We start from the raw sequence: 15668 nt of genomic DNA on the forward strand, positions 1-15668 counted from the left end.
CCTTTTCGAAGTGATCTCTCGATAAACAGATGCTAATAAATGTACGTCAGCAATTCCATCTCGACTTTGGCCTTAAACAGCAATAAATGCGATACCATGTCCGGCGACGAAACGTAATCGGCAAGATTGAGTTTGTACACAAGCGTGGTAGTGTCACGTAGAGCCTCAAACACGTCCGCTAGCAACAAAACGTCCATGCACAGACACAGATCGTTATATTCGTGTAGATTTTTGCAACGAACGCAGACCAAACTTTCTTAGCATCTTCGTAGCCGGCGGCGGAAATATTTTCAAGTCACAGCGATGAATAAAACGCTTCGAACGCTGACAGCTGAGTGTCTACAAATCTGCTCCAGACCCTCATGTACTCGCACGGATACACACATATTTTATTCATCAGGTCCTTGTTAGTGTGTGATTCTAAAGTTCTCCGCATTAAGATTGTTGGCTAACGTTTCCATGGACGGGTTCATAAACTGGATCTAATCGATGAACTGGAATTGTTCCACACAAAACCTCTTATAATGTTCCATGTTGTTAGGGATCACGCTTATCGGTGAGTCGGCCTCCGTGCTTTTTGTTTGCATGATCTAGTGGATATCGTATCACGCAGATTAGGAAGCACCACATCAAGTTTGGTTTTGTTGGGATAAATTCTCGGCTTCAAATTATACACTTGGTCTGGGGCAACGCTGTATGCACCGGTGAAAAGGCAGTGATCGCAAAGTTTGGAACCAGGATTGTAACTTTTGTTCGGTACAGGTTTTGCTCTTTGTCAGTGAAAGTTCACAAATCCATTCGTGAGTGGCTGCAGATATCTCAAGAATCGTATCACCCGTTATTATAATCAATACTGAAGATTCGAGTTACTGTTGTGACTTATATAGATCTGAGGAATACCTAAAATGTGTCTAGAGTGTTAAAACTCGAAGTACGATAAAGGATTGGCCGCCTTGATTTATCACATCAAACAACATAGCAAAACCTGCATGGAATTTGTTCTTTGACTTGTACTGTCTGGGCGATATAAGGCACATTTGTGTTTTTATCAGCAGAGGCGGGCTCCCCATTCAGTCTGTACGGATAATGTTTAAAGTCGTATTTGCTGTGCCGATGAAGCGGCCGATCAAGATCGTTGATCCATATTTAGTGCGAGATAGACTCTGATTCTTTCTTTTCATTCAGCAGTACAAATCAATCTGAATTCGTTTATCTGTCCGTTGGGGAGATAATGCCATCGGATGAAAGCCTTGATCATAAGCGAACATATTAAAATTGATACATGGGTTCAGTATGCCAATTATCTCCAGTGTGTGTTTGGTCATTTGCACCGGAAACTTGATATCTCTAAAACTGAGTTTATCCAAGTGTTGCCGGTACTTTCGAGCCATATCTTGTTTGTCAATGAACGGGTATAGTGTCTACTTGATTGACCACTGAAAACACCGATTATCAAGATTCTTCACATTGATCACTCTCCATGGCGGGGCCCAGTTTTGTGCCGCCATGTAGTTGGATCTACAAAACGAGAGTGAGAGATGGACTTCGACATGGATACATATTTCGAGTGTCACCACGACCCTGCATTGGGGTATTTGTTCATTGCTTCGAGAATCTTTTCATTGTCTCTACCATTTCATCGCTGATGGTGCTGATGACTTTTTGGTTCATGATGATGCGGTCACCACCCTGAATGCACTGATAGTAGTTTTGAATCCATCCTTGTCACGACTAACAGGCATGACTAGATGAGCTCTGCGGACAATGTCTGCTTTGACCCCAGCCTGACCAAATTATATAATACCTCTGCCATTCAGGTAAACAGATTTGTCAGCAGTTGTAGAGCCTCTATGACTTTTGAGTGAACGTGGGCGGGATAATAACCACGTGATTTTCCAACTCACCACTACGTTTCTGAAATTTGAATTCGGGGACATCTGATTGCTTGTTTGTGCACAAACATACTCAGTCGCTTCAATACGAATAGCACAGGCGAGACGAAGTTGTTGATCTTCCTCAACACGAAGACGGTTTTGATCATACAAGTATACTATTGCAAAGATGTCGGCGTCTCTTGCACATCTGAGTATTCGAATGTTGTTCTTGGTGGTGCTGATGGTATCGGTAACATTTGTGGATTCAGCAAAAAGATGAATCTAAATTAATTCAAGCATGTCTTCTTTTCTGATACGACTTGGTATGTGTATAACATCCTGCCGTGCGAGCTGCCTCAGCTGTCATACTGAAAGCGTGCTTATACTAATTTGAGCGCAAAGCATTTTTATAATTGGGAAATTATATTCATGTTTTTTTCGGTATATTATTAGGATCGGAAACTGAGATCGCTTTAATCCTGGTGTTTATATCATCTATTTCTTTTATTGTGGTATCTGTTTTTGCTTGGGCAGCCACAGGTGTTTGTTGTTTTGATATTTGTTCTGCCCAATTCATAGTACTCCCGAACAGATCAATAAGACTGACAAAGTTGATTACGCTACATTTCAGGCAGGATCGTGTCCTTAAGTCTTCGCGTAATATTTGACCACGTGTACTACATACAGTACATGTAAAAGCGTTTTCGGTCACAGGTTTCCTATTTTTCAACACAGGCTGCTTATCATGTGTTGCGTCCCAATGCCATGGATATTCATATTTCCAAACACTCGAGTGTTTATTAAACGGACGAAAACACCGCTTCATGTTCTGTTAGCAGCACTCCCACTCGTACCATCCATGGTGAACACGAATCTCTTAATCAATCCTTGCCAAACGCACCACTCCTGTCTCAGAATAACCAGAGTAACTTCCATAATGCCTTCAACATAATTTGTGAATCAATAATTTCGTCGCCACTCATCAATTGTACATTAAAAGCCACCAACTATATTTTTAATATACGAATATTCGTAGCTCAACTTTAATGTCCTCTTTGTACCATCTTAAATGATAATCATACCTATACCAGAGAGGCTATACAATACACTTCAAAAAATAGAAAGAGAGGGAGATACAGCCATCTGTAGGCACTCCTGGCTTCAACCTTTTACGACATATGTAGACCATTTTTAACCGTTTCCGGACAGAACAGGGGCGCTGTGGACTAAAACTTTACGATGGGGCAAGGCCGATGACTCCTCCTGTACCTGTGGAGCTCTGCAGGCTATGTCACACATGTGAACACCTGCCCACTGAGAAAGTTCCCCGATGGACTGCAGGCTATACACCTTGCTATCATAGTTCTGATAAATGGCTGGGCACTTTAAATCTCTCTCTCTCTCTCTTGGGGTTAGATGCCAGGATAGATGGAAAAGCCGCAATTTAGTTCAGTATTTCAAAAGACCAAATTTCGTACTGCTGTGCAGGTCTGCAGCTACAGTTCCCAGTGTATCCACATCTGCTGAATTGCTTCTAGCCCATTGCCACAGGATCTCGTGCTATATGGAGGGCTACAGGAATAATGTCATGATATTAAGTGTGTGAAGGTTGCGCAAGATCGCCCTTACTCTTTCGACAAAACCTGTCTGAACCCAGTTCACGACAATGTCGCGACATCTGGAGACAAGGCCGGATGCAATGGATGGCCATCAATCCCTACTGTACTTGAGATGGTGTTCTGCGCTTGTCATCTGGCTTCACTGCCATGGGGGTGTGCATATATGTTCGACCGCTTAATCCACCTGAAAGGATACGTTCAGGCTATTCAGGTGGAAACGTTTCTCTACTTTTAAGAGATCAATAACGTTTTGTAAATATATTTTATCTTGTTAATTAAAGTAATGGGCAGAATACGAAAAAAAAAACAATTATTGAAATTGTGCATGTTGTTACAGGTTCGCTAATAAATCAATGCATTCCATTTTTCACAAAGACAAACTAATATATTTACATTGCCCGATATATTTACGTTTCTTCCTTGCAGCTTGCAAATTGCTCATCGACAACTTAACTATCCTATGTGTGATCTATGTAAAGTTTTTCAGTCTACGCCACTATAATGCAAACATTTAGGTTCCTCATTTTTTCGAAACCAGAGAGTACCGAAAAGTTGTCCAATGCAAAAAAAAAAATCACTGAAAGCAGGTTTGAACGGTATAAATTTAATGAGATAATATACCGAAACTTTTCTTCACCAGATTCAGTTCTGTTAAATTAAGTACAAATAAATTTTGGACGAAAACAAATTTGTTTGAAAGGAATACAAAGTTTGTATATTTTATTTCAATAATTAACATGAAAGACACTAAGGTGACCAAAGGAATTAAAACTACGTGAATAAATAGTTATGATCTGTACGTTTCGCCATTGTAAAGACTTAAGTTTGTTTAATCAAGTATTCATCTTGTTTATACATGATTTTAAAAGCCCCGTCACTATTTTATCATACGTAATAAACACACACTGAAAATGTATGTTGCTTGTAGCTAGACTTACATGAAATATATTATTCTATATCAAACATTTCCTTAAAGTAATGATTTTACGTGACACGACAAATATTATATAAGCATCTGATCAGTACAATATTACAGGAACCTAAGCGGATTTTTTTTTACACATACCTTACATTCCTTGCCTTTTCAAAATAAACAACATAGTACTTATTTCGTCTAGAGAAAGGTGGATACAATTATTTAGTTTGCTAACTTATTTGGTTTTAATATAATTCGCACACTCCACCCCATTCTCTCCTTGTTGCGTTTTCATAACAAATATGCTTGCAAGGCTTAATTTTGATGTTTGGAATAAAAAATCTTAAATCATAATTATTCTTACACCTCTAACTTCTTTTACACCGATTTCTACAAATATCAATGCCATAATTTTGCATCATTAAAAGCATTTATTATATGTTTATGTTCCTCCGTTTATTGCAGCCTATGTTTCACAATGATGCCAAATGCATTGCAAGGACAAACTTAATTGTCATCTAAGTATTTGTCGCAATGCTGAGACACATATATTAAAGAAACTAAACAAAGCAGAGAGAGAGAGAGAGAGAGAGAGAGAGAGAGAGAGAGAGAGAGAGCGGTGGTTTCCATTTAGGCTTTAACTATTAAGCAAAATTACCATCTAATATCCACAATATTAAAATAATGATTTCGTATTCTCCCGTTATTGTTGTATTAATATTTGTTGTGTTTTTGACCTACTGCCAACAGATAAAGGCATTGTTCTATTTCAAGCATGATGCACTCCCACAACTATTGACAGATAAACCTATATACTATATATTTTTCAAGGTTTAGGTTACAATGCATATGGCAGAACGCCAACAACATATAAAGAAAATGCCGTTATGCACAGGGAAGTAAATGGGCAGTGTTTGAAGTATACACTGTACTTGAAAAACCAATGTAAATAGGGAACTTCATTGATTGTGACCAATGGTAAACAATTCCACACAAGTGAAGTCGTTTGATACCCCTAATATCAATCAACTTTTCAAACGATACGATCCAAATCAGTGCCAGTCAATAAGCATAAAAGTTTACATTCCTGTTTAAACAACATGAAAGAGATTAGTTTATTTTTGTACCATGTGAAACGTAAAAAAGGACGACAATAACAACAAAAACAAACCTTCAAAATGTCGCATTGCACTTTAAATGAAAAGACACTAAAGGAGTGTATATTACTATAACATCCACTAGTTATGCTAAATCTGGACATCCTGTGTCTTGTTATTTCTGGGTATGAATTACTATGAAAAAATAAACTTCACCACTAATTTAAAATATTTAAATCTTTGACAGCCTTTACTGCAGTTTTCTCCATTATCAGCTTAAATTATGACAATGCTGTCTTAGACAATAAAATTCGATCCGTTCTGTAAAATTGTATGACCGTAAATGCACCATATTTACACCGGCATACATGTTAAGATGGACAACATTGAATACCCATGACTACAAGAAATACACCAAACAATGGTATAAAACAAAAATCGTACCTTGTGCTAGTTGAACCTTGATATCCGCCTGAATCACAATAACAAAGTTATTCGATCGTGGGTTGCAGTATTAAAGTGTCTTCCGTCGGCATTCGTCTGCTTTACTATTGTCTTCAAAGCCAAAAAAGTACAGATCTATCTCAAACTGACAGCACACGGATTAGACTACGCTATACAAATCTTCCTGGAAAATAAAATATCGTCCTGCTCTTGAAATCCCACGTTGAATTTAAACTTCCAAGGGACAGCCAAATATAAACATCTTTATTAGGCCTGATGTTAATATGTACATAGATTCAGATCATAGATATGTCAACCAACCGCTTTAGAATATGTTCTATTATCAAATCACTTCCTATATAATGAAGAATAACAACACTTGTCCTTAAGCTTTTTCGAGGTAAATATCATGTTGCAATGCATTAGGCGCATTGTCCTGTAATAGAGCTACAGCTACGTACATAAAGTATTCAATCAAAGTTACGTATATAGTCACAGTTTTTAAATCACCATACTGCATATGAATCTAAATGTGGCAAGGCGCAAAACTTTGTAAAACAAACTCTAAACAGAAATGGAACAGCTAGCAAACTAATCTGTGCAGAAATATGATGTACAGCTATCACATATTAAGAGAAAAGATTAAAATTATAGGGGACTTAACAATGAGTTCAAACTTTAAAATATTTATTCTGGAAAGATTTTTCGTACGTCTGACTTTATCTGAATTGATAAATGGTCTACATAATTAGCACCAATTTTGCGTGAAATATAACATCCTTATATTCATTTGTCTTCCATATCTCCATTACAAATAACATATGCTGCAAATAGGATCAAGTTTGTACGAACCATATAAATTTCGGCAAAGCTAATTCTAATGATAATGATGATGACGACGACAATAATGGCAGCGAACGATCATGGCAGTAGTGCTTGCTAAAGTGAGTAGAATAAGGAAATGGTGACGAAGACGGCACTGATGCTGCTACAGATTACGAGCAAAAGGAAAATGACAATGATGATGATGCGAAATTTAGACTGTTAGCAAGATTATCCTTTGTAAATAGGTTGCGACGAAAATATGTAAACTGCATAAAATAGAACAACGTGTGCAATATATGACAAACAATACCAATATCGCGCTTACCAGTGAAAACATGGTGGCGAATGACCTGCCATCACTTACATGTTGAACTACTGTACAGTATAGTAAAACTTCAAAAACTCTACCCAAATTTCGAATCGCCAATTATTTCGAGTTTCTTGATGTCACATTCAGCAGAAGACTTTTAGATTGGACAGGGCAACTCATCCGAGTCATGCTGTGTATTCTAGTGATTTGTTTTTATCGGAACAATACAACTTTGTCAGATGCAGTCTATACAATTAAATATGGGGCATATTCCATGATTTATTGTACAAGCAATTAAACTGCGGTTAATTGAATAATACGTATTCTCGTTGTTATTCTACCTGCAGTTGTTCAATATGCATTTATATTTGCAGATATGGTGGGATGTATAACGATATGAAACGTAAGTTGCACTTTGTAAAGTCTCTGTGTAATTGAATGTGATCAACAACATACCATTTATGCGGCTTGTGTTTGAATAATTGTGTGGATAAGCTAGTGAAATCAAATTAGGTTGTTGTCAAACATTGGCTACTGTAACAGTTTGCTAACTCAGTTCGGGTGCTCAGAAGAGATGGACTTGTTTCTTCAACCGTTTGAGGAAGAGATAGAGGCAAAAACAAGAGATCTACATATAAATCCAACTGACGTAGAAAATTGCATTAAACACCGGATATACATATGTTTTCGTATCAATATTTCGTTTCTCTTTTTGGTCACATAGCATTCCGTTCTCTTTAGCAAGCTAAGTTTTTTTATTAATGCGCTGTTCTCATGTTTCGCTTATAAATTGAACAAATTATTAACTATTGATTAGTACAAAATAATAGTATTGTGTCAATGGCATTATGCATTTAATATAACATAATGATTTATATGCTAGTTATTAAGTATATATTAAAACCTTAATGACTGAGTATTGAAACATGTAGGGCCCTTTTTAATGTGGGAAGCTTAGGTATCATTTGCCACATACAACTGGCATTAATATGTTTTAATATTCAATCAGTAACGTATACTTATCATAGGATATTTGATAAAATTGTTTGTATAGTTACATCAAACATTCTGCAGAAATTGACAATAATGATCCATATGAATGTCGACTGTCTCATCATTGTTCAGTGAGAGTACACAAATTTATTTGGCTCAGGAGTAGCAATGAAGGTAAGTTTTCTTCAATTTATTGGACTGCTCAATAGTACATGAAAACGTAGAAAAATCTAAGTGCTTCTGACCCAGCGCTTTATTCATCACTTACATTGAACTCTTGACGTCACCGACTAGAAACAAATCTATGTGAATGTGTAATTTTTAAATATCCCATTTTCAATCACACATTTATTTAATTCTCTTTCAATATAGACTTGGAAGTTTTGATCTAATTTTCACATCCGGGCTGGATTTTAAATATTCATTTGTATATATGTTAACAACAAAATTCTACAATATTTCAATAGTGTTCTGTGTTTTTCTTTTGCGTGTCTACTTGAAGAGTCGTATGAAGTTAAAATGTAAACATATAGTTCCTATATGTGCCCGGTGTTTAAAACTCCAACCTTCATTTTAACAAGATGTATTTATCCTAAATCTGCCTCGCAATCAAAACCACTGCTACTCTCTTTGATACATCTACCTTTATGTTGCAGATATGTATCAGCGTTATCATCAGGTTAACTAAACGTATTTGATTTCTAGGTAATTTTAATAGACAAGTTCGAAGTCATCCACTTAAGCATAGTCTTTTTGTGTGGGATTTTTAAAGTATCAATACAAGATTTCGGGGGCAAATTACTTGTTCTATCTCTCTCGGTTGATGTCATTTTGCACTCCAACTTCGTCTAAGAACTCATTGTCAGGCAGTCTATTGTTGTCACATAAACAAACTCTAATGTCTCGGACTAGGTACCATAGAAAGTACATAAACCGCTCCTCGCTTCTTACGGTACTCTCCCATCATCCACAGCAGCAAAAGCGACTGTTTTCATCCATTATGACTGCATTACGTGGCATATTGGTTGATGAAGATTTCATTAACTGACATCATTATTTTTCGTATAGTAAGCACTATAAAAGGGATAAATAGCAATCTTAGTTGATTAAGTTCCTCTGTGATAATGGTTCTATTCTCAGAATTTTACTCAATATAAGTTGAATAATATACTTATCTTACATATGAACTCTCTTGTTACTCGAGTAGTGCCATCAACGAGAATCATAATGGCGGTAGCATTCTATACAAGAGTCAACAATAATGATTGTTAGTCTATTTGTAATCACGTGCTTTTAAACCTCCTTGATTACACTGTCTTCCAGAATGACCATTGTACATTTAACGCACAGTATATTTCAAGTTTAATAAAATCAGCTTCTGGATAGAAAGACAACTGAACCAGAAACAACATATCGTTCCCAGGATTGCACAATGTTATCAATAGTAGACATTGATTCAGTTCGCGATCTAAAATTTGAATGTTGGTATACTGTTGCCTTTATCTTTACCAAACACACGCAAAGAATGAATAGGACATTCAACACGTGAAATGTCCACAGGGTCTGAAGCTTGACTGCACCGCTAGTCTTTTACTTAATTGCCGCTTATTTAGAATATATTTGGCTGACTTTCATAATAAAGAGTCAGATTTTTTTTCGACCTGTGTCAAAATTATCTAAGTTTTAAACCAGCTATATTGTTATGTATAAATAATTTATATTGTTTGCTAGTTGATTCTCCATGATCATATTTTATGCATACTTGTATTGTGGACTTAACGTTGTGTAAAACTAAGTTTATGTTGTACCTGACCAGCAATATCTGTTTGGTGGACTGAAGAATACATAGCTGTTATTTTTCATATAATTATGGATTAATATTTAAATTTTCACTTTGTATTCTATGCTATTTTCTGTTACTTAGGCTAAGACCATAGAGTCGTAACAATATATATCCTTTGATATTGATAGTTGTCATGACGAAGTGCGTATTGAGATCGAGTCCAACTGTACTGACATGCACAAGTAAATGGATAATGCATCGTTTGCTTAGATGCAATATTTGATGTACTTACATGAATGAGTCTGGGTCAGAAAGCAAATGTCTAAAATCCTTCATGAATATTTCAATGAATGTTTTAACCTGGTAGACATTGCATGTTTGCTTTAATATACAATTTGCCTGTATTAATAAAAGGGAAAATCGAGCAAAAGAAGCTGACCATAATCAGCATGTCATGGCAGCCATTGAACTTGCATGATGAGAATATTATTTAGTATTGATAAAGATAAGTGCATAGTGAAGCTATATTCCAAAATCTGATGTGGCTCAGAGAAAATGGCACTGAACCAAAACGAAGACAATCAGTTTATCGTTGAATGTAAGTTATAGCATGGACACAAATGGACGGTAACACAAAAAAAAAACGTCTACTCGTTGTCTACTGGATCTTAGATCAACAAAAAGCTTACAAAAGATTGAAAACTACTGTGGGTGTACGAAAAATATAATTGTAGTCCTCACTAAAAAACCATAAAAAGGAAACGAGATTTACTCATTCAGCTACAAAATCCGTGTAAAATAGCCCCTCCACAACACAAACAACAACAGTACTGAAACTGAAGACAAATCTCAATTAATATTGTTATTATTATTATTACTATTATTATTATACTATTATTATTATTATTATTATTATTATTATTATTATTATTATTATTATCACAATAAGATTATGCTGATGTTGATTTATTGAATGCCTGATTGCAATTAGGAATGACATTGTTGCGAAAAGAAAACAAATGATGGTCATTGACAGTGAAGAACATAACAATTATTGCAAGTTCCATATTGTTTGTTTCTATATGTGAAGTATACTGGTGTCCTTGTATCTAAAAAAATAAGATAATTCAATGAATGGTGAAAAATGCAGTAATATTATTATTTTTAACAATCAATTTGAATATATTCAATTTCCAGTTTGTGTGTGCGTCTCAAAAAGTTCTTATCTCCCGCCCAATTTAAGGTAATTTGTTTCAAATTTGACTCATACCATGACATCCTTTAGTTTTGATCGTAGCATGTAGACTACTTTTCGATTGTACTTCAGTCATCCTGCATTGTAAAAGCATTATCAAGAGTGTCTTATTTAGTGCCTTTTGTTGAATAACATGTCTGTGTTTTGGCGTTCTTCCATATGCGTTTTTACATTGAACCTGGAGAAAAAATAACAAGCGCGGTATATAGTTTTATCTTACAAACTGTGTGGGAGTGTATCGTGATTAAATCAGTACATTGTATTTATCCGTTGGCTCTATGTTGCTAAAACAAATATCAACAATACAGAATTAAGCAAAGAGTACAATGTCACTATTTTGGGCGTTACCGGGTTGATTATTTCATCATAATTAAACGCCTACTCTCTCTCTCTCTCTCTCTCTCTCTCTCTCTCTCTCTCTCCCTGGGCAAGCGATATGTTATATGAGTAGTAGAGGGAATTGGGGGCTCTAGACCAAACGTAAGGGCTTTGGACCATCTGAATTATTAAGTGATGCATGTGGATTCTGCACCTATTGCTTTTTTTTAAATGTAAATTAAATATGGGTTCTGTACCAAAAGTTTTCTAATGAGAAAACCATGGTCGTTCTGGACCACTGTGTGGTGATCAGATCGATGTTGGTTCTATACCAATATGTATATTAGACGTTTATTATCAGTATAAGCAATGGATCAGGCACCTTCGTTTGAGAAAACTTAGTTTCCACAGGCGTCAGAGCTACCATCGTTGCAGTAGCCATTGACATCAGCGTTACCTGAGCTGGATGCGAGCACTAAAGACTCCATCGACGATATTTTGAAACGTTTCGATAAGACTGAGGCGATATCTAATCAAGATTTGAGTTATATTCCGGAGATGATTATTTTGGAGGAGAAACATGAGGGGGACCAAGCTAACCAGTGGAGGAGATGTTACAGCCACCAGAGACCCATGCAGTGATACAAGCAGCAATATCATATCAGAAACAAGCTCAAGCGTTTTACCCTAAATGAGGCACAACAAGATCACCTTTGTCATTGGATCGACCTGGTCACAGGAGCTCCACTTCCAGTTCGCATGAAATTCATCAAGTTTGATTACATTTTCAGGCCTATTTCTGAGTTGATGGGATTACCAGAGCAGGCTGCGAAATGATAAAAACGAGTCAGAAGCATACTATAAGATTAACGCCGCCGACGGGATCCACGGGTTAAATTTATCAGGATAACCAAACCATTTCACAAGAGATGTTTTACCTTTCTGTCGAAATGAAAAAGAAGTCACTTCCTGTTTTCGGTCTACATCAGACGCTTCATTGGGCGTCATTTTGATACTTCTTTGTTTGCGTTTAAGGTATCCAACAGCTGGTTCTGTTTCACATCATGTGCTATTTTCGTTTCACCCATCTTGGTTAACAATAGTTTATTCACTCCCTAAGCAAGATCGCGTTTAAACGCTTGCAAAAAAATAAAAATCATTAATTTCGACAACAGGACGAAGACGAAAAAGCATCTTTGATTGCCATTAAATGATCGTGGGTCCCACTGGCTGTGGTGACATGTATCTGCTGATAAATTTTTTTCTGAATAACATGCTCAATTACGATCGCATGATCATTTACACGTTAAATTCGCATCAGAACAAATCCTAAACCCTGATGTGGGTTGCGAATCTTGTGAAGCTTAATCAGATGAAGAGAATTATAAAAGGTTTAAATAAGTACCCACTGTGGGTGGTGAATTAATCACTGCAGGATCTCGGGATGAACGACGGTTTTAATCACATCGACGAACATTTATCTGCGAAAGACCGGAGAGAACTCGAATTGTACTACCGCTATTACCACTGAAAGTTCTACGTGTACAAATGGACGTATCGTCATTATCGACGCTTTCCGCACGTGTGCCGCTCGCCAACACAGCGAAAGGTATCGTGTACACAGGCGCTATAGCCAATCCGTTCGTGCTGATTTGATCCGGAGCCAGATTTACATGAAAAACGATGGTCAAATGCATGGAGTCTGAGCTCAAAGGATAAATCATATCGATTTCATGATTAGCGATCACGTTTTGGGGGTTCGTGTACGGCATGACTTTCGTGCCAATCCGTTCGTGCTGATTTGATCCGTGTAACTGGAGGAGCTCTGATTCGCGGAGGCAGTGTTCGCCAAAAAGAGAACGATACCAATGGCGAGTGGCGCTATCGTGTAACGGCAAAAGCCTCAGTGATGAAACTTTTTGCGGCACCGCGTTTAGAAATTCAGTTCCTTGTAAGAGTACTTGCGAAAGACGGTATAAATCAGCGATTTGAGACAATGCAAAACCCGATAACAACCGCGAATGATAATACTTGGGCACCAGTACTGTGTGGCTTGCAAATGGACACGTAAACTATAGCAGAACAATCTTGGCATCCGTCACGATGTACCTGTCGGGGAAATAGCGGAATCCCGGAAACGCTTCATCAATGCAGATGTCAGTGCCTATGATCTTACCTCTCAGCAGCTTCTCCGTGTAAAGTCGTAACGCAAGGTCGAACATCAATCCCCATGGTAACGTCGTCATGACGATCTTACGGAGAAACGTTTTTAGTCACGATCGAATCGATGACTCCAAAAGGACAGCATCCAATGATCGATGTGCTCGCTCAAATCCTCATCTGTTATACTTATTTTATAAAACTTGTCTGACTACGACGATGACGAGATGTATATCACAGACATTATCTTCAACAATATACACATATTGGACGAAACCACCGCGACCGTTGTAGGAAACAACGTTCCTGTGACTTTAGAATTCACCGCGACGAGAGCCATATGAGTTGCGCTCATGCAATTTTTTCTCACGCGAGGAGAGCGGCGAGAGCTGTCCGTAAACGATGTTATCATGGTCGTCTACGACAAAGAACTCATCTGGAAGTACTGCGAGAAGTGCATGTGAACAGATTGATTTATAAATCTCTTAACATTATCTCATTCTTAAAGTATAGAGAGACATGGCAGCAGTCAACGATGTTGACCGCACTGGGTACCTCACCTATGCCACCGTCGAAAACCGTAAACATATCGAGGATGCGACCTTCTCAACATTGACATCGGTAGGAACATATCTCTTGTTACTCATGGTGGCACAGCAAACAGTGCTCTACGACAATGACACAATCAACATCGTCACCTCGTGAAACAAAACATCTCCTGCATGCATCGAGAAGAACTCATTAATCTCATGCACGGATCATCACTATTGACACCATTTCCGCGTCCTAGGGATGACTGAGATTCTGAGCTTAATTTTGTGGTTATCGCATTGTGCTCTCCAGAGTATTGACCTCTGCATGTTTTCTTGCATATCTCCGTCGTGCTCTGAAACAACCACCGACAGCGGTTATTTCCTCGAAATGACGTTTTCCGTATGCTATAGTATTATTAAGAATTTTCTTCCTCCAATTAGAAAAATACCAATAATTAAAGAAATCGAAAACTGACAAACAATTAGAGATATATTTTTAAACTTTGTATAATATAAGATAACTAAATTTATCTGAACCATTGCCGCAATGATGAAGAGAATGAGACACTGAATGAATGTTATACTCAACCCCGGACAACATTTCATTCTACGAAATGAAATTATCCGTCGTCTGAATGAGATTCACTTCGGGTTCAACCAGCGAAAAGCACGTTACGCAAGGTTGAATATTACGTTGGATGAACTCATCGAACAGATACGTGAACTGCTGATGAGGTTCCCTGGAGTCGCTGGTGACGAGAGTTGTTCACGACTAATGACGGATTTTAACCACCTCATCGACCAAGGTATCATAATCCTACAGCGGCAAGTACAGAGAACCCACCGATAAATCCACAGCGGCAGTGGTCGAACTTCAAAATGAGACAGTGAGTCGATGGGGGTGATGTTAAATTGAAAAGCTTCCCCTGATCGACCTTCAACAGACCCGACCACTGACACCATGACAGACCGAAACTTGTTCGGATGTGGCGACGAAGATTTTGTTCACTACAATCAACACATGCTCGCATGCGGTGTCGTTAAAAAAACTGATACAGCGACTGTTGCAAAAGTGACCGTCGATAGAGAACTTCAAGCTCAAGCAGATATCAAACTTAATGTTCAAGCTGGTCGTCGTTTCTTGCAGTTGACACCATCTGGTCATTCATCCAGCTACACATTGATGATTATCAGCATAATAACATATGCAAAAGATGTTTATAGTTTAGATTATAAAAATTAGGCAGCCAAGAATTGATGCTGTGGATACCACTTTATATATGTGTGTTCATGAACTACTTTAATTTCCTACTTGATACATTGTGCTCTGTTTGAGGTGTAATCTGCCATATTATTTACTGGTATAGTATATATGTTACTAAGAGTGCGAAGAAAATCTTCTAGTAATGTGTATGCATTGACTAAACTTCACACAAGTTGTATCTGTTCTTGACACTATTTCCCATCCCCAGGAAACAGATTCTTACTTTCCTACGATTACTGGAAGATTCCCCAAAAAGGAAGTCACGTGTAGTGCGCGT

General features: G+C 37.5%; 1 protein-coding gene across 2 annotated transcripts in view; it reads right to left on the reverse strand.

Annotated features, from left to right (window-relative positions):
* Positions 1–15668, reverse strand: part of LOC149786504 (baculoviral IAP repeat-containing protein 7-B-like) — a 96399-nt gene that overhangs the window by 31473 nt on the left and 49258 nt on the right. The window contains exon 2 of one of the 2 annotated variants that reach the window (XM_089978216.1): positions 5951–6134. The gene's annotated coding sequence lies outside the window, so the exon portion shown is untranslated. Of the gene's footprint in view, positions 1–5950; positions 6292–15668 lie in introns of those variants that run through there. The other variant, XM_089978215.1, reaches the window with a different exon arrangement.

This window comes from Sinohyriopsis cumingii, chromosome 12, assembly GCF_028554795.1.
Source record: "Sinohyriopsis cumingii isolate HCF-2022 chromosome 12, ASM2855479v2, whole genome shotgun sequence".
Lineage (NCBI taxonomy): Eukaryota > Metazoa > Mollusca > Bivalvia > Unionida > Unionidae > Sinohyriopsis > Sinohyriopsis cumingii.